The 19,110-nt window shown below is 34.8% G+C and overlaps 1 protein-coding gene across 3 annotated transcripts in view; it reads left to right on the top strand.

Annotated features, from left to right (window-relative positions):
- Window positions 1-4,334: 4,334 nt before the first annotated feature.
- The window catches only part of LOC131804469 (putative uncharacterized protein DDB_G0285119), a 32,414-nt gene continuing 17,638 nt past the window's right edge, over window positions 4,335-19,110 (top strand). For 2 of the 3 annotated variants that reach the window (XM_059127400.1, XM_059127403.1), the window contains exon 1: window positions 10,895-11,246. The gene's annotated coding sequence lies outside the window, so the exon portion shown is untranslated. Of the gene's footprint in view, window positions 4,497-10,894; window positions 11,247-19,110 lie in introns of those variants that run through there. The other variant, XM_059127402.1, reaches the window with a different exon arrangement.

The following is a 19,110-nucleotide window of genomic DNA, read 5'->3' on the forward strand; positions in this document are numbered from 1 at the left end:
GGCTGATAATCGGTTTTGGAAATGCCTACTAAGTGTGAGAACTGTATTAAATGTCATTAAATTTGCAACAGTTTGGTTTAGGGTGAACGGATGAATTTTGAAATTTTGTATTGGGGTTCCTGTTTTGTATTGGGGTCCCTGTATTGTATTGGGGTCCCATAAAGTATAATATTCTTCATAATCAGCATAAAATTCGAAGTCGATTTAACTATGTCCGTCTGTCTGTTGAAAACACAATACAGCCCACATTTTTTGACGTAGAGCGCCAAGATTTAGCAGAACAATTTGGTTTGTGCCTAGGATAGTTGGTATTGAAAAAAATATCGGTCCACGTTTTGGTATTGTCCCCATGTAACGGTACCTCCCGATATTCGGTTTTTTGATGATTTTTGCCACATATTTTCATGGATTTGTCTAAAAATTTGTATTTGTAGGTTATAATGGGTTCTACTTCCTGTGGCTAAGCATTGTATATATAGGTCTACGCTTTGGTAAAGCCCCATGTAACGGTACCTCCCAATATTCGGTATTTTGATGATTTTTGCCAAATTTTTTCGCGGATTGGTCTAAAAATTGTTTTTTGTAGGTCATAATAAGCTCTTACTCTGGTGGCGAAACATTGTGTGCATAGGTCCACGTTTTGGTATAGCCCCCATTTAACGGTACCTCCCGATATTCGGTGTTTTGATAATTTTTGCCACATTTTTTTCGCTGATTTGTCTAAAAATTGGTTTTTGTGGATCATAATAGGTTCTAGCTCCGTTGGCGAAATGTTGTAGGTATAGGTCCACGTTGTTGTATAGCCCTATATAACGGTACCTCCGATAATCGGCATTTTGATGACTTGCCGAATTTGTCTAAAAAGTGGTATTTGTGGGTCATTCCATTACCCTAAGGTGGAGGTATTCCAAGATCGGCCCGGCCGAACTTACAGCTTATCTACTTGTTTATACTTAAAATCTACTATCCGAGATGAACCAACAGTACCAATAGCCTATTTATAGCGCATCGCGTAAACAAAGAAAACAAACGAAATACGCAATTAGATTTTATAAAACAAACAGCTGTTTTCTACTCGGCTACTTCCACTAAACTTAAGGCTCCGCGGTAACGTTCTTTGAATTAATTTATAGTTTTTGTTCGTTTTGTTTTGTTTTCAATTGTAATGAAGATACAACGAACGACTCTTCCTATTTGCCATACATACATATGTTGACTTCATTGTTTGTCTGATAGGCGGGCGAATGTGTGTCATATGCATTATCTCATGGATTCGGCGGTATTCTCGTCGACTGTTTGCTGTGGCCAATGTCAGTCAGTTGGTTTGGCGTCAGCGCCAGCAACACTACCCAACAACAACTCTTTTCAATTCACAACAACCACCACCACCATTCCCGATTCAGGCACCTACCACCACCAACACCACTACCACCTCCCTCAAATTTCACAAACTCTTGAAATCTGTCGTCACTCGTTTGTTTACAAACAAAAATTCACAGTCAAAACACAAATGGGAAGAAAACAGACGAACGAATAAACGAACAAACATATCAAAACGAAAAAGATAATTTGAAATGTTCTCCTCCACCATCACCACCACCGTGAGAAATGAAGAAAGAAGAATAGTTATAAACAAATTTAGTATACAGAGAGAGAGAGAGGTGTCTTTAAGTTGTACAGTGGCTCCATTGGAAAATCATTTGAGCATATATATTTATACCCTACAGCACATAGTGGTAGGGGTACTATGTCTTTATGCATTTGTTTGTAACGTGGAGAAGGAAGCGAGATAGACTTAATTTTAAGGACATTCATAGAATCACTTTCTGAGTCGGTGCATAAATCGTCCGTCTGTCAGTCCATCTGTCCAAGTATTATTGTGAACAAAATGCAGGTCACATTTATTACACGATTGAGATTAAATTTTCCAAACAATATTTGTTTGTCCCAAGGACGAACCCTACAGAAATTGGTGACAATCATATCAGGTTTAGATGTAGCTCCCATATATCTTTAACCGATTTCGGGTTAATTGTGCACCAAATGGCCAATAAAGGTCCAAATGACCTGAATTTTGGCACATCCGATCGAATTTAGTCTAGAAGCAAAAATCAGTTCAGATATTGCTTTAGCTACCATACATATGTTTCATTATGCATTTGACACCAATGATATTTTACATCAGATATAGCCCAGAAATACCTATGCCAAATTTTAATTGCGTATTAATTGCGCACCAAATGGCCAATATCAGTACAAATGACCTGAATTTTGGGACATCCGGCCGAATACAGTCTAGAAGAAAGTACAACAAATTTGGTGAAAATCGGTTAAGAAATAGCTATAGCTCCCATATATATGTTTCATCCGATTTGGAGTTTTAAGTCCCTCACATTCGTAATATGCATTCAAGAACAATGATATTTGGTACCAGATATCAGATACAGCCCAAAAATACCTCTGCCAAATTATATCAAAACGGTTCGGATTTGGATATAGCTCCCATATATATTTTCAACCGATTTCGGGTTAATTGTACACTAAATGGACAACATCAGTGCAAATGACCTTAATTTTGGGACATCCGACCGAATACAGTTTAGAAGAAAGTACATCACATTCGTAATATACATTCGACAGCACTGATATTTGGTACTAACTATTTTATAGAGCTCTGAAATAACTCCGCGAAATTTTATCGAGATCGGATAAGATTTGGATATAGTTCGAATATATTTGCCTGATCCGATTTCAGGTTTATTGTGCAAATAATGGCAAATATCAGCGCAAATGGAGTCAATTTTGGGACGCACGTCCCGTCGGCTCAGATATATATTTTTATACTCTCCAGCATAGTATGGAAGGTATATTAAGTTTGTCATTCCGTTGTAACACCTCGAAATATACATTTTAGACCTCACAAAGTATAAATATTCTTGATCCGTGTGTAGAAATCACTCTAGCTTCTGAACGAAATGAAGTAGCTTGATAACATTTTACTCAAATTTATATTATGTCTGCAGGACTTTTGGTATTGAAAATGAGCCATGCCCTCATGTAATGATACCACTCTATTTTCGGTATTTTGGTGATTTAAGCAACATTATTTACCGGAATTGTTTCAAATTCGGTATTTGAAGTTCGTAATGCATACTACAGTGTATGACTGTAAATTGTCCGTGCAGGTTCACGTCTTCGTATAGCCCCCATGTAACGGTACCTCCCGATATTCGGTATTTTGATGACTTAAGCGAATTTGTTTCAAATTTGGTATTTGAAGTTTGTAATGGATACTACAGCCTATGACAGAAAATTGCTCGTGTAGACCTACGTCTTCGTATAGCCCACATATAACGGCACATCCCGATATTCGGTATTTTGAAGTTTTTAGCGACATTATTCACCGATTTTTTTAGTTTCACATTTGAATATTTTAATGGCTTTTGACAAAAGTTGGCTATGCAGGTCCACGTCGTCGTATATACCCTAATACAATGGCTACATTCGGTATTTTTAAGATTTTAACAGAATTGTTAACCGATTTTATTTTGTTTGAAAACTGTCAAATTCGCTCCAAATGATGGAGGGTCTTAAATGTTCGGTCCGGCCGAACTTACAGTTTTTTTTCGTTGTTATGTTATTTTTGCCACTGATCACAAGTTGTCCTTTTAGAAGGAGGACATTTTCATTTTTAATTTTGAAAGTTTAATTTTTTCAATGAAATATTATGAAAACTTTTATGTCATGACAATACCTTATAACTGTTTTTTTTTCATGGGAGCCACAGTGCATTAATTGCGAAGAGATGGAAAAAATAAAAACAAACTCTCCCAACACACGCAATCTCAAAGAGAGAGAGAGAGAACGAACGAACGATGATGAGCTAATCTTTATTGTTTAATTTTGGGGGGTGGGGGGGGGGGGGTGAAACCGTTGGGGGAGTATGAAATCTATTGAATAACTCCAACACCATTGTTTTTATTTTCTTGATGCTTTGAACATTATTTCTCCTCAATCTTTCTTTGTGTATCCATATCTTTGTTTAGTTGAGATTTTCCAATCTCATTCTGTTTTGCTTATGGTTTCCTCACCAATTACGTTTTACCATACATTTTTTGTTGTTAACTACATTCTGTATCTGTGAGCTGGGAGCAGAATAGATGCATGTTTGTATGTATGCATTTTTATTGTTGCTACATTGTGTGTCTTATATTTACGCTTATATGTGTGTGCGTATGTATGGTCGTTTGTTTGTGTGTTTCACATTTCACTTTGTCGTCGTCGTTTGCTAACCAACCAACCAGCCAGCTTAGAGCTACTGGCAAAACCATTCCCCTTGACATTCATAAACAAAACTTTGTAAAGAAAACAACACTCGCACTCTAAAAAACAAGACACAAAATAGCCAGCCAGCCAGCCAACAACAAAATAGAAGAGGAAACAGGAAACAACTGGCCCACAAAAGGAACATTAAAGGATATAAATTCAATGAAAAAGTACGTTCAGTATTTTGTATTGTGTACCTACTATAGTAAAGAGAAAATATTCCAGTGAGCGATTTTATGGTATTCAAATTGCAAGTACCCACCAATTTCGTATTGAAAAACAATATTTTATTATTAAAATATTAATAATTATCCAACTAAAAACTGAACAAAAATAATAACTATTTTGAGCCATGAAAAGTGCATAAAGAAAAGTAATTATTTTTAATTACCATATAAAAACAAAAGGAAAACAAACTTTTAAAGCCCAAACAAAAACCGTCATAAAAATCTACACAAAATTGGTGTAAATAAACATTTGAAGAAAAAAATTATTGCAAAATAAAAGTGTTTACAAATATTATACAAAATGTATACCCATATAAAAAATATTATTGGAAAAGTGCCATAAAATTTAATTGTTTTTTTAGCAGAAAAAAAACAAGTAAAAAATAATATATCTAAACAATTTTGTTTAAAACAAAATAAAGCTTTTAATTTGAAAAGCTTATAATATAAAAGTGATGAAATTGTAGATTTGCAATAATGAGTGATTAACTATATAGTCATGTAGGTGTTTGAACAAAGAAAGCCAATGACATACTGGGTTCTATTGTCAATCAGACCCATATAGTCAATTAGGTCCGAAAGTTTTCAAAAAATAAAATATAGAGACCAAAAAAAAATAAATAAATAAATAAATAAAAATAAAAAAAGAATAATAATAATAATAATAATAATAATAATAATAATAATAATAATAATAAATAAATAAATAAATAAATAAATAATACATTTACCAAATTTTATCGAGATCGGTTCAGATTTGAACATAGCTCCCATGTTGAGGCTTGAAATAAGTATGTCAAATTTGATGAAAATTAGTTCAGGTATAGCTATACCTGCCATATATATTCTTCATCCGATTTGTTATATATGTCCTCCATAGCCGTAATATGCACTTCATAAAAATGATATTCGAATATAGCTCAAAAATAAATTTGCCAATTTCTATCGAGATCTGTTCAGTATTGGATATATCTGCCATATATATCTTTACTCGATTTCAAGTACATTGGGCACCAAATGTTAATATAAGTTCGGATTAAAAATCGGTTAAGATATAGCTATAGGTCCCATATATATATTTCATCCGATTTTTTATTTTTATTTAGATCTCTTACACCCCTAAAATGCTCTTCACAACCTCGATATTTGGAGCCAAATATCAGATATAGCATAGAAACACATCTGCCTAATTTCATAGATTCAAGTTCAGTTTTGGATATATCTTCATCCGATTTAACGTGCCTAAAAAGTGTAATATCAGGTCGAATAACTTGCATTTTTTAAGAATATCGATTCAATGGAGGGCCCTGTAATATGAACTTAATACAAAAACGGCTCCAGGTCAGTTATGCAGAACAGATACCACTGGGTAAATTTTTTTTGCAGTTTTGCTGATCTTCTGGGTTTATCTGAAATTTTAACAAGTTAAATAGTATCAGTCGGTTTTGCCGACAGATGTATACTCCCAGCCTTGAGTTATGATTATTCTAAATGTTGACTCTTTATGGAGATGTTCTGAAGCAGTTGGCCAATATTGTCCAGTTCGTTTATGACCTAAATTTGATACAACATTCCATATTTGGACTATATCGTCTACTTCCTATATTATATATGATGTATGTGCATATTCCGATGAATTACAAATTCATATCACATTTCTGGCAAAGAGAAATATTTTGAGATAGCAAATTGTATAGAATCGCCGACTTGTTTCACAAATTAGGATAGATATAGGTATTGACAATTGCGACACTTTGTGGGTGTGGTATCAGAAGGGGTTGACAAATATCTATCATCTTCACAACAGATTTTGCGCTAGCAAACATGTTTGAATGTATCAAGTTTGAAGAGAGTTGGAGGCTTATTTGGCTTTTTGTTTTTCAAAATTTTAAACCCTATGTGGGGGGAACTACTAGAAGGAGTCCACCAATATATCCCATGTCCACAGCAGATCTTATGTTGATAGAAATATTGAGATGTACCAATTCTGAATGGAATCGGACTTTAATTTCACGTTTTATGAGTGAGGGAGGTACCAGAAGGAATGGTCCGATCTCTACCATAGCATTTATAACAGATCTTGTGTTGATGGAAATATTGAGATGTGCCAAGTTTGAATGGAATCGGGTGTTAATTGTGCGTTTTAGGAGCGTTATGGATATTCAAAATTAGGACGCTTCACTTCACATCAGACCTTGGGTTAATAACATAACGCTGTGTGTAAGGCAATCGGACTCTTACATCATAATTATTCAAAATTTTGATCATTTTGGTCATTTTCGCACCTAAAATGTTAATTGTATTGCATGACTTTACCTTCTTAATTCTTCCATGGTAGCATGTTAGAACATAAATACGGATATAGATTTTTTAAAAGTTGTAAATACGTTGTTCTTTCTTTCACTACTTGCAACGGAAGTGAAAATCACCCCCAGCACCCTCCCCAAAATGTTAATGAAAAAGTAAGTTTATATGTAATGGATATTACACAAAGATACAATACCTATGTTATTTTGACTTTTGGTTTTTATGCTACGTCCACCTTACTTTGTGGCACCTATTTCCGTTTCGGGCAAAACATATCAAAAATCTTTATTTTTCTATAGAGAATAGAGAATACTTACTTGCTCCGAAACTCCCCTTGCCTAGGGGTGGGTTTTTTTTTTGTTTCACGAAATAAAACTTTTACGAAAATTGAAGTGTATTGGTCTGAAGTCGGTTTTCGGCTGAAACAAGGGAGATTTTTTTTGGTTCTTTTCTTTTAAAATATACAATTTTTAATTCATTCAATTGTTTTTTACAGATTCGTCTGATGATTCTCTTGGTATTTAACTGTTTTTTTTTTTCTTTTTTTTTACAATGATCCATTATTTGAAAGGCAATGTGAGAAATTTTGTACAGGTTTTCCTGAAACCCCCATTATTCTTATATTTCTTTCACACTTTTTTTCATTTTCATTAAAATCCCTATGAAATGCCAAAGATTTAACGACCAGCGAAGTGTAGAACAATAAAATCCCTTTTGTCATAAAATTTTAACCCTTAAATGCCACCCAAAATTCGGCAATAAAATACGTTCTATAAAAACCTTATGGAAAGAGGTACCCAAAGATAAGGGTGGTAAATGAAATTACCAGAATATATAAACGTAGTAGTAGCAGGGCAATGAACTTTTATTTCCAATAATAAAAAAAGAAACAAATATAAAATGTGGACTACTGAAACGGGGTCAGTAGATCAACAGTCGATGATAAAAGCTATCAATTATATGAATAAAAAAAATCAACAAAGAAATAAATATTTTGGCAATACATATTTATTTTAATTTTTATTTCCAATTTCGTATTTTTTTCTAAGCTAATGCATATCAAAAAAATCACTGATACTTAGCTTATAACAGGAATTTTATTTTCCAAAATCTGATTTGCAATGTAAACCTCAACTAAAAGTCGGCGTAACTTTCTCAAATCAATCAATCTTCCTTTAATCATGATTCATATTATTAATGACTGTATTTGTTGTAATTGTACGTTTTAATAAAAATAATTTGTAAATTGCGTTCATTAATAACGACCATTACATTTCCTCAATCGTATGGTTTAAGTTATTTGGCAAGATTAAATAGAAATCATGGTCAAGATGTAAAAGAAACTAGAAATCGAAATTATCCTTACAAGCGGACTATTCGAAAGTGTGCGACGATATAATACATTTTCTGTACCAATGATATTGTGAAATATATCTCAAAATATAGGTCAAAACTTTTTATACCCTCAGCCATATGGCTAAAGTGGGTAAATATCATTTGATACGCCAAAATCGTGTCTCATGGTAATAACGGGTTTAGACGCTAAGTCTCTATGGACAAAAGCCATTTCAGGACATTTGGATTCGATCTAGTTATGTCCATTCGAAAGGAGTATACGACTTGGTCCCAATTTGTTACACCGCCATATTATTATCAAACAATGGACAACATCGACCACTCCTTCTGGTACCCCTCCAACAACTTTCACAATTTTCAAATAAAATAATTAACCTGATATATAGTGAAAGTATCATTGAATTTTGAGCAAACGTTGTACATCCCTATATATTTGTCAGTGTTAAGTTAGGTGGGAAAATGGACAAAATTAAGCCAATCCATCAAATGCCTCCCCGAAAAAAGCGTCAAAATTGGGAATAAAAAACTGAAATAAATGTCGGGTTGTATTCAAATGGCATACATCCCAATATTTCTTCCAACACAAGATCTGGTCTGAATATGGCAAATATCGGATCACTCCATCAAGAACCTCCGCAACGAAGAGTCTGATTTTCAAATGATTATATTTATTACAAAATGAGAAATAAGAGTCCGATTATCTTAAAATTTCACACATTCCAATATTCTTGAGAAGATCTGGTATGAAAGTGTAACATATCGGTTTGCTCATTCTGGTTGGTACCTCCCCCAATAAAAAATAACTGGTGTGAAGATAGAATATATAGGGCCACTTCTTCCACGATATTTCTATGCTATATCTGATAGTTGACTCCAAATATCGTTATTGTGGAGAGCATTTTAGTTGTGTGGGGGACCTACATACAATATCGGATGAAACATACGAGAGACATTATTCACCGGAATTGTTTCAAATTTTGTATTTGAAGTTCCTAACAGGTACTACAATCTATGACTGATTTTGTCTATTGTCTATAGTTTACGTATAGCCCTCATTACACGGTAATGGGGTACCATTACGGTACATTCGTATATTCTGTATTTTTATGATTCTAGCAAAATTATTTACCGGATCTGTTCAAATTTCGTATTTGAAGTTTGTAATGAGTACTACAGCCTATGACAGAAAATCGCAAAAGCAGGTCCATGTCTTCGTATAGCCCCATATAACGTTACCTCCCTATTCGGTATTTTTAAGATTTTAGCAACATTATTTTCCGGATCTTTTTCAAATTTCGTATTTGAAGTTTGTAATGGGTACTACAGCCTATGACAGAAAATTGCATAAGCGGGTCAATGTCTTCGTATAGCCCCCATATAACGGTACATCCCTATATTCGGTATTTTTATGGTTTCAGCGACACTATTTACTGGAATTGTATTTGAATTTCGTATGGGTATTACAGCCTATAACAAAAAATTGTCTATGCAGGTCCAGGTCTTCGTATAGCCCCTAAATATCGGTACCTCCCTTTATTCGGTATTTTGCTGATTTTAGCTACATTATTCTCCGGAAGTGTTTCGTATTTGCACTTTGAAATGGGTACTACAGTTTGTGACAGAAAACTGCCTATGTGAGTTTACGTCTTCGTATGGACCCAAAAAAAGCGGTAATACTCAATATTCGTTATTTTTAAGATTTTAACAGTATTTTTAATGAATTCTATTATTTATTTATATTTTTTTGAAATTTTCAAAAATTCGTTCCAAATGTAGCGGAGGATATTCAAAGTTCGTTCCGGCCCGAACGTTCTGCTTTTTAACTTGTTAATATAAATTTGTATATGTCGGTTAGAATTTATAATTCTCAAATAATCCAATACCCAATACATACATACGTTTGGGAAGTTCTGTATTTATCTTCTAAATCCCAGACACAACTATTTATTTTCCCTCCAAAAATTCTAATTCGGTGTTAGGTGTTTTGTTGTAATTTTCGGTACCTTGCTCTTCTACGCGCCAGACAAATCATTACCAGCGCCCTCAATTGTTAGAAGGTAATAAATAATATATGTACATACATTTGTACTCTCATACCTACATACCTACTGAAAATAACAAACCCCAACATCAACAGTTATTACCCTCCGCAACGCTACAAAATATATATTATCAATATTAGTTATGTATCTACGGATGTAAGTCGATGTACATTTGTATATATATATATGTACATCTTATAAACATTTGTAGTTATGTATGTATGTGTGCATGCATATTATAATAATAATAATCATCATCATCATCGCACATACACTTTACACATTATTTATGTGTTTTTCATTTTGTTTGTTGTTGTTTTTATTTTCTATTCATTTGTTTTGTTTTTATTCATATAGGTATAAAAATAACAACAAGAAACAAATATAATAAACAAAACCCATAGCCAAATAATTGTTTTTTACCCATTCTTCTTGCACTTGTTTCTGCTGCCGCTGCCGTTGTTGTTGTTGCTTTTTAGCTGCAATTTTACTTTGTTTTGTTTTTTTGTGTTTTTTTCATTTTATTCCCCTGTATGTGTTTGGCTGTGTTTTTGCCTTCTGCCTTTTGTGTGTTTTGTGTGTCTTTTCTTTTTTTGATTTTCTTGTTTTTGTTGGGGGACTTGAACGTTCCGTTCGTAGCAGCTGTGAATTTAGTTGGCAACATAGTGTCGACTTTGCAATATCGTTCGTTTGTGATATTTCTTCCACCACACTTTGCTCTCGCTCTCTTCGCGCGCTCCCAGTGTGTTTTGTGTGTGATAATACTCCATCGTAAAAATTTAGAAAATTGTTGTACGGGTTTTCGGTTTGAATTTCTTTTGGAAATCGAATCGATTTTTGTTCTCCAAACAAATACTCCCCCCACACCACAAAAGCCTTTGTTACACCTGTGGTATCTGTGAACTCTGTGTTAATTGTAAACAGCAGCAGAAGCAACAACAAAAATAAAGTGATTTTTATTTTGGCTTTAAAAATAACGAAATAGAAGGTAATAAAGATAAAGGTCAATATTTGATTTTAAAATTGTTGAATAGGATTTAATTGAAAGTGCTTTTTCTGGGTGATTTCTTAATAATAAATCTTAAAAAGTTATAAGGGAATAACAAAAAAAAAATTATATTTAAGAAAGGCAAGAACTTGAAAACTGAAAAATATTTAAATATTAATTCAAATTCAATATATAGATTTTTTAAAGTTATTTTTTGCGGTGCCCTTAAATTAAAAAAAATATATATATTGTTTTAAAAAATTCCACTAACAAAACAAACTACGGAATCAAATATCGAATGATGTAATCTGGATACATAAAACTATTTTCAAAATATTATTATTATGTAAAATAAGTGATTTTTATCTACAAGTAAAAAAGTAACAGTTGCTTTTTCCGACAGAGGTATAGCCTTAGCCAACGTTCGATTATTTAAATATATTTTGACTTCTGTTATGATTATTTAAACTGTAGAGTAGGTTCCGAAGGAATGGGATGTGCCAGGTTTGGACTATATCGACTATTTCCTTCAGTTTATATGAGACATGTGATAACTGTTAGAAAATATTGAAATGTGCCTGAGGTACCAGATATACAGGCTGAGATAAAAAACTGCAACAAAGTCAAACGCCATAATTTTTACATTTTCTTTTAAATTTTATTGAATGAAAGCAAAAAATGTCGGAAATAGAATCAAATTTTAGAATAAGTTTGGATTTGTTCGAATTGGTCACCTTTGGCACGAATTATAGCCTTCCAACGGTCAATGAAACCGTCACACGATGCCCGAATGTTGCACTGCGCTATTTTGGCCCATTCACGGCGAAGCGCTTGAGGTGATCGAGACTTTGGTATTTTTTTAGTGCCAAACTTGCTTTCCAAAATACTCCAAACACAATAGTCCAACGGATTGGTATCCGGAGATTTTAGTGGCCATTGTGCGCTGGAAATGAAGCGAGGAACCTCATTTTGTAACCATTCTCGGGTGGGGCGTACTGAGTACGATGGTGCTGAGTCCTGTTGGAATATCCAAGGTTTGTGGCCAAAATGTTTGCGTGCCCAAGGTACTCCAGAATATATTCGCGATAATATTCGGCATTTATTCTGACGCCACGCTCGATAAATATGAGCGGAGGGCGACCATAGGCTGTTATGGCGGCCACACCATCACCATGGCCGGCGCTTGAGTTCTAGTGGCCAACCGAAGGTACATATTTTTAGCTGACCTCTTTGGCAAGTAAACACGATCAATTTGTTTGTTTCCAAACTGCTGGACAACGAATGTTTTCTAAACGGTGCGGAGAAAACCAAATTCGGCAGTTCACCACTTTCGGCCAAGCGAGACAACTCTGTAGCTCTTTTGAGTCTATTTTCTTTCTGTTGCGATGTAAGTTCCTGCACGTTTTGGAATTTCAATGGCTTTACCCCGAGCTCATTTTTACAAAATTTTCCGAATAGAATATTGCGATATGTTCAGCTCACAAGCCAATTTTCCGTAACTGCGACGCGGGTTCTGTTTAAGTCGCTTCTTTACTTTTCGAACCATTTCTGTTGATGTTGCTGTTTTCTTCCGTCCACTTCCTTGACGTCGGGCTACGCTACCAGTATCCGGGTAACGAGCGATGGTACGAGATACAAGAGATTTATTCACATTTAAATGGTGGAGTGCTCTAGCGATAGCCACTTGTGGTTTTCCAGCCATATATAAAGAAATCACACTATCAGGCTTCAATTCCATGACGAATAACTTTTTTTCTGGAAAATTCTCACCAAAATTCTCTTGTACACTTGTAAGCAAATGATGAGCTATCACTGGAATAATTTTAATAGCTGTCGGACGTCTGGTTTGAAAATGACAATTTACACATGATTTGGTTTAAAATTGTGGTCAAAAGATTCAAATTATCAAAAAAAAAAAAAAAAACATGAAGGGGTCATACCGAAACGTGGACCGACATGTCCCTTTTTTAATGCCAAACAAAATAATATAAATATCTGAGAAAAATTTCAAAGCGACCGAATGCTTTCCTGAATTATTCTCGGCTTTTGAGGATCTCATCCCCACTGTGCACCGGTGCCTTCTGATTTCCGGTAGCGACATTTTCTTACCCAATTCGCTGCAATTTAGTCAAAAACTTCTCTTGCTAAGATTTTAAAATTTTGGTATACATTTTGATATAAGGCCCATGTATTAGTATCGGCCGGTTTTATTTGCTGCGATTAAATGTTTTGATTTTTTTTTGGGAATTTTATTTAATGTTGACCCATGTAGCGGAGGGCCCCATTATGGACATTTTTAAAATCCTGTCCCTATTTCCTATCATGGTTTTAATTTGGGATTTGGAACGATTAAAAAAAACATAAATGATATTCAATTGACAGTTGTTGACATTTGGAATCATTAGTAATTTTTTTCGACATATATTCATAAATTTTAAGTTTTCTCATTGTGATCCATTAAAACTCAACTCAATTTGTAATTCTTTGAATACATAAAAGTAATAAAATATTCAGCTCTTTTTGGGGGCTTGAAAAACAAAATTAATTAAGTTTTTTTTTATTATTTTTAATTTTCTAAATCAAAATTCAATATTGGAACCCGAGGGCTGGCTAGTATGTTTACCTAATTTGTTTGAAAATTAATTTTATTTAAATATTAAGGACGTAACCTTTATGGCAACAGTTCAAACAGGTGTTGAGGTTAAATAACAAATTATATAGTGGGCTATATGTGAACACCATCAAACCTTCTAAACAGATATGTATGTACATGTATGTGTTCACCTTTACATGTTATGCAGCCAGCCCGCAAGTAGCCACAAACCTGTTGTGGTCGTAGGGAATTCATGGTCCAATGATTTACTGACACCGACAACAGGGAAAGCAGACCAAAAAAAAAAAAAAAAAAAAAACATGGCTGTTTATTATTTGTTGCCAATGACAACAAATTATTTTTAGTTAAACAAGAATTCTAAGGCAAACATAGCGACAAACCTACATACTACCCATAGTGTAGAGTGTAACATTGGGGTAAGTGAGGTGAAAATATGGGAGAAGTGAACACCTTCCTAACTGTTGCCAGAGGTGTTTGGTGGTGTTCGGGCATAATTGTTTATTATAACAAATTTTTGAAATATATTTAAGATTTTTTTGTTCATGAAAATAATAAAATATTCCCATGAGTGGGCACACACAAACACATCCACCTTGTGTGTGTGTGTGTGTGTGTGTGTGTGATGGGTATTTGCATTAGAGCATTCAACCAACCAACCAACCATCCATACATGCAGCCAACAAGGAAGGTAAGGATGGATGGCTGGCTGGCAGGCCGGTCTGGTCTGCAAAGAGAAAGAGATTCTTCTTATTTTGGTTTAAATGTTTTATTGCTGCTGCTGCTGCTGCTGCTGGCAGTTGTTGTTGGTTGGTGGTATGCACACATACATGCATACATTTATTGTGAATTGTCGCTATTTTCAAGGTTAATATTGACGTAAGCATTAGAATATGGTCCGAGACTTACAGACACATGCACATGAATTAACACACAAATTAACACTTGCATTGCTCAGATAAATTGACAGCACACTTTTCTCTTTTTTTTAACAAAAAATCCCTGCTTTTATGGTATTAACGTATCATTCTGGTCATCGCCTCTGTTGTTGTTGTTGTTTTTGTTGCTCTTTATGATATTACATAATTTTAATGAATTCTGACTGGCTGTCGTCGTTGTCTTTAAAATGCCAACAAAAAACAGCAACAAGAACAACAGAATTTTAATGGCAACAGTAACAAGCAAATGCAAAAAAAAACAAGAAAAAGAAAACAAACTTAATCGACCACAAAATCAGCCAAAAGGCAAAATGTCATTTAAGCAAACAAACAAACAAACAAAGCAATAGGACAAATTGGTTGCACTTTTTTTGGGTAGATATACCTTCCGACACACCTGTGTTAATAATCACAGTGGAGTTCAAAATTATGATTCATATTTAAGACAAATTTGTATACTCTTCAACACACTGTGTGATGTACCCACATTTTAGGGTTAAGGCCAAGTAAAACGCCATAATTTTTACATTTTTATACCCTCCACCTTGGAAAGGAGGGTATATTAACTTTGCCATTCCGTTTGTAACATCCTTAAATATTCGTCGTAGACCCCATAAAGTATATATATTCATAATCAGCATAAAATTCTAACGATGTCCGTCTGTCTGTCTGTTGAAATCACAATATAGCCCACATTATTTGACGTAGAGCGCCAAAATTTAGCAAAGCCATTTTTATTGTGTCTAGGATGGTTGGTATTGAAAATGAGACATATCGGTCCACGTTTTGGTATAGCCCCGTATTTTGATTATTTTTTCCAAATTTTTTTACGGATTTGTCTAAAAATTTATATTTGTAGGTCAACTCGAGTCCCTGTACGTGTGGCAAAACATTGCATGTATAGGACCACGTTTTGGTATAGTCCCCATATAACGGTACCTCCCAATATTCGGTATTTTGATGATTTTTGACACATTTCTTTACGGATATGTCTAAAAATTGGTAGTTGTAGATAATAATGGGTCCCAGTTTGTGTGGCGAGTCATTGTAATTATAGGTCCACGTTTTGGTGTAGCCCCCATATAACGGTACCTCCAGATATTCGGTAATTTGATGATTTTTGCCACATTTTTTCATGGATTTGTCTGAAAATTGGTATTTGTAGGTCATAATGGGTTCTAGGTCCTTTGGCAAAACATTGCATGTGCAGGTCTACGTTTTGGTATAGTCCCCATATAACGGTACCTGCCGATATTCGGCATTTTAATGGTTTTTGCCACATTCCTTCTAATGTTTCCTTTACCCTAAGGTGGAGGATGTTAAAAGTTTGGCACGGCCGAACTTAATGTTTTTTACTTGTTTTTTTTTTTTTTAATTTTATTGATTGAAAGCAAAAAATGTCGGAAATAGCATCAGATTTTAGAATAAGTTTAGATTTGTTCGAATAGGTCACCTTTGGCACTAATTATGGCCTTCAAACGGCCAATGAAACCGTCACACGCTGCCCGAATGTTGCTCCGTGGTATTTTGGCCAATTCCTGGCGAAGCACTTGCTTGAGGTGATCGACATTTTGGTATTTTTTAGTGCTAACCTAGCTTTCCAAAATGCTCCAGACACAATAGTCCAGCGGATTGGTATCCGGAGATTTTGGTGGCCATTGTGCGCTGAAAATGAAGCGATGATCCTTATTTTGTAACCATTATTGGGTGCTGAGTCCTGTTGGAATGTCCAAGGTCTGCGGCCAAAAATGTTTGCGTGCCCAAGGCTTTAATACACCCTCCAGAATATTTTCGCCATAATATTCGGCATTTATTCTGATGCCACGGTCGATTAATTCGAGCGGAGAGCGACCATCGGCTGTTATGGGGGCCCACACCAACACCATGGCCGGTGCTTGAGTTCTGGTGGCCAACCGAAGGTGCACATTTTCAGCTGACCTCTTTGGCAAGTAAACAGACCATTTTGTTTTTTACAAACTGCTGGACAACGAATGTTTTCTCATCGGAGCGAAGAAAACCAAATTCGGCAGTTCACCACTTTCGGCCAAGCGAAACAACTCTTTGGCTCTTTTAAGTTTATTTTCTTTAGGTTGCGGTGTAAGTTCTTGCAGTTTTTGGAATTACAATGGCTTTACCTCGAGCTCATTTTTTTTTGCCGAATGGAATATTGCGATATGTTCAGCTCACGAGCCATTTTTCGGCCACTGAAATGCGGGTTTCCATCAAGTCGCTTCAGTACTTTTTTAACCATTTCTGCTGATGTTGCCGTTTTCTTCCATCCACTTCCTTGACGTCGGGCTACGCTACCAGTATCACGGTAACGAGCGATGGTATTCACATTTAAATGATGGAGTGCTCTGACAATAGCCATATGTTGTTTTCACACTATCACGCTTGAATTCCATTACGAATAACTTCTTTCTGGAAAATTCTCACCAAAATGCTTTTCTACGCTTGTTAACAATATAATGAGCTGTCACTGGAATAATTTTAACAGCTGTCGGACGAGTGGCTTAGAAATGACAACAGTCTGAAGTTTGCTGTAGTTTTTTCATCTCACCCTGTATATATGTAATTGCCATTGACCCATTTCCCTCCTAATCTATTTCCCCATTTCGTTTCGGTTTTTTTGCAATCTTCACAAAATTTGATATTTCTTCAAACATATCTAGACATTGAACAATCGATAACCTCTTAACAAAGCTAAATTTAATTGCCATTCGTACATGATTGCTTTAATAATAAAACCTTTGTTTGTTCTTATCAACTTACTGTGTTTGTTTTTATTTATAAAGCAATAACATTTCAACAACAAGAACAACAACAACATTATCTATACTATTATTAAGTGCACGTAATATGACCGCTGATTTGATGAAAAAAAAAAAAATGGCAATTTCATAATGTGAGATATTTTTTATGATGGAAATAAAATACACAAATAACTACAAGTAGATGTCTCGCCAGAATGTCTGGCATTCTATGGTGGCTGTATGAAAAAAAAAATAAATAAAAAACAACGATAATTAAAAAAAAAAAAAACAAATAAAAAAGCTGTAAGTTCGCCCGGGCCGAACTTTGAATACCCTCCACCATTTGGAACGAATTTGACAATTTTCAAAAAATAAAATCGGTTAAAAATTCTGCTAAAATCTTAAAAATACCGAATGTAGCTGTTATATTATTATCTATACGACAACGTGGACCTGCATATCAAACTTTTGTCAAAAGCCATTAAAGTACTCAAATGATTAACTTAAAAAAAATTTGTTTATAATATCGTAAAATCTTCAAAATACCGAATATCGGGAGGTACCGTTATATGGGGACTATACGAAGACGTGGACCTGCACAGACAATTTTCTGTCATAGGCTGTAGTACCCATTACGAACTTCAAATACCAAATTTGAGACAATTCCGGTTAATAATGTCGTTAAAATCATCAAAATACCGAATATCGGGAGGTAACGTTATATTGGGGCTATACGAAGGCGAAGACAATTTTCTGTCATAGGCTGTAGTATGCATTGCGAACTTCAAATACCAAATTTGAAATAATTCCAGTGGATATTGTCGCTAAAATAATCAAAATACCGAATATCGGGAGGTACCGTTATATGGAGGCTATACGCAGATGCGGACCTGCACAGACAATTTTCTGTGATAGGCTGTAGTACCCATTTCGAACTTCAAATACCAAATTTGAAACAATTCCGGTGAATATTGTCATTAAATTATCATAATACCGAAAATCGGGGGTACCGTTATATGGGGGCTATACGAAGAAGTGGATCTGCACAGACTATTTTCTGTCATAGGCTGAAGTATCCATTACGAACTTCAAATACCAAATTTGAAATTTGATTTGAATGAATATTGTCGCTAAAATCTTCAAAATACCGAATATCGGGAGGTACCGCTATATGGTGGCTCTTCGAAGACGTGGACCAGCACAGACAATTTTCTGACATAGGCTGTAGTATCCATTACGAACTTCAAAAGCGAAACTTGAATCAATTCCGGTGAATAATGTCGCTAAAATCATTAAAATACCGAATATCAGGGGGTACCGTTATATGGGGGCTGTACGAAGACGTGGACCTGCACACACAATTTTCTGTCGTAGGCTGTAGTATTCATTGCGAACTTCAAATACTGAATTTGAAATAGTTCTGGTAAATAATGTCCCTAAAATTATCAAAATACCGAAAATCGGGGGTTAATGTTATATGGGGGCTGTACGAAGATGGAACCTGCACAGACAATTTTCTGTCACAGGCTGTGGCATTCATTCCGAACTTTAAATACGTAATT

Source organism: Musca domestica, unplaced genomic scaffold, assembly GCF_030504385.1.
Source record: "Musca domestica strain aabys unplaced genomic scaffold, Musca_domestica.polishedcontigs.V.1.1 45, whole genome shotgun sequence".
In the NCBI taxonomy this organism is placed as follows: domain Eukaryota; kingdom Metazoa; phylum Arthropoda; class Insecta; order Diptera; family Muscidae; genus Musca; species Musca domestica.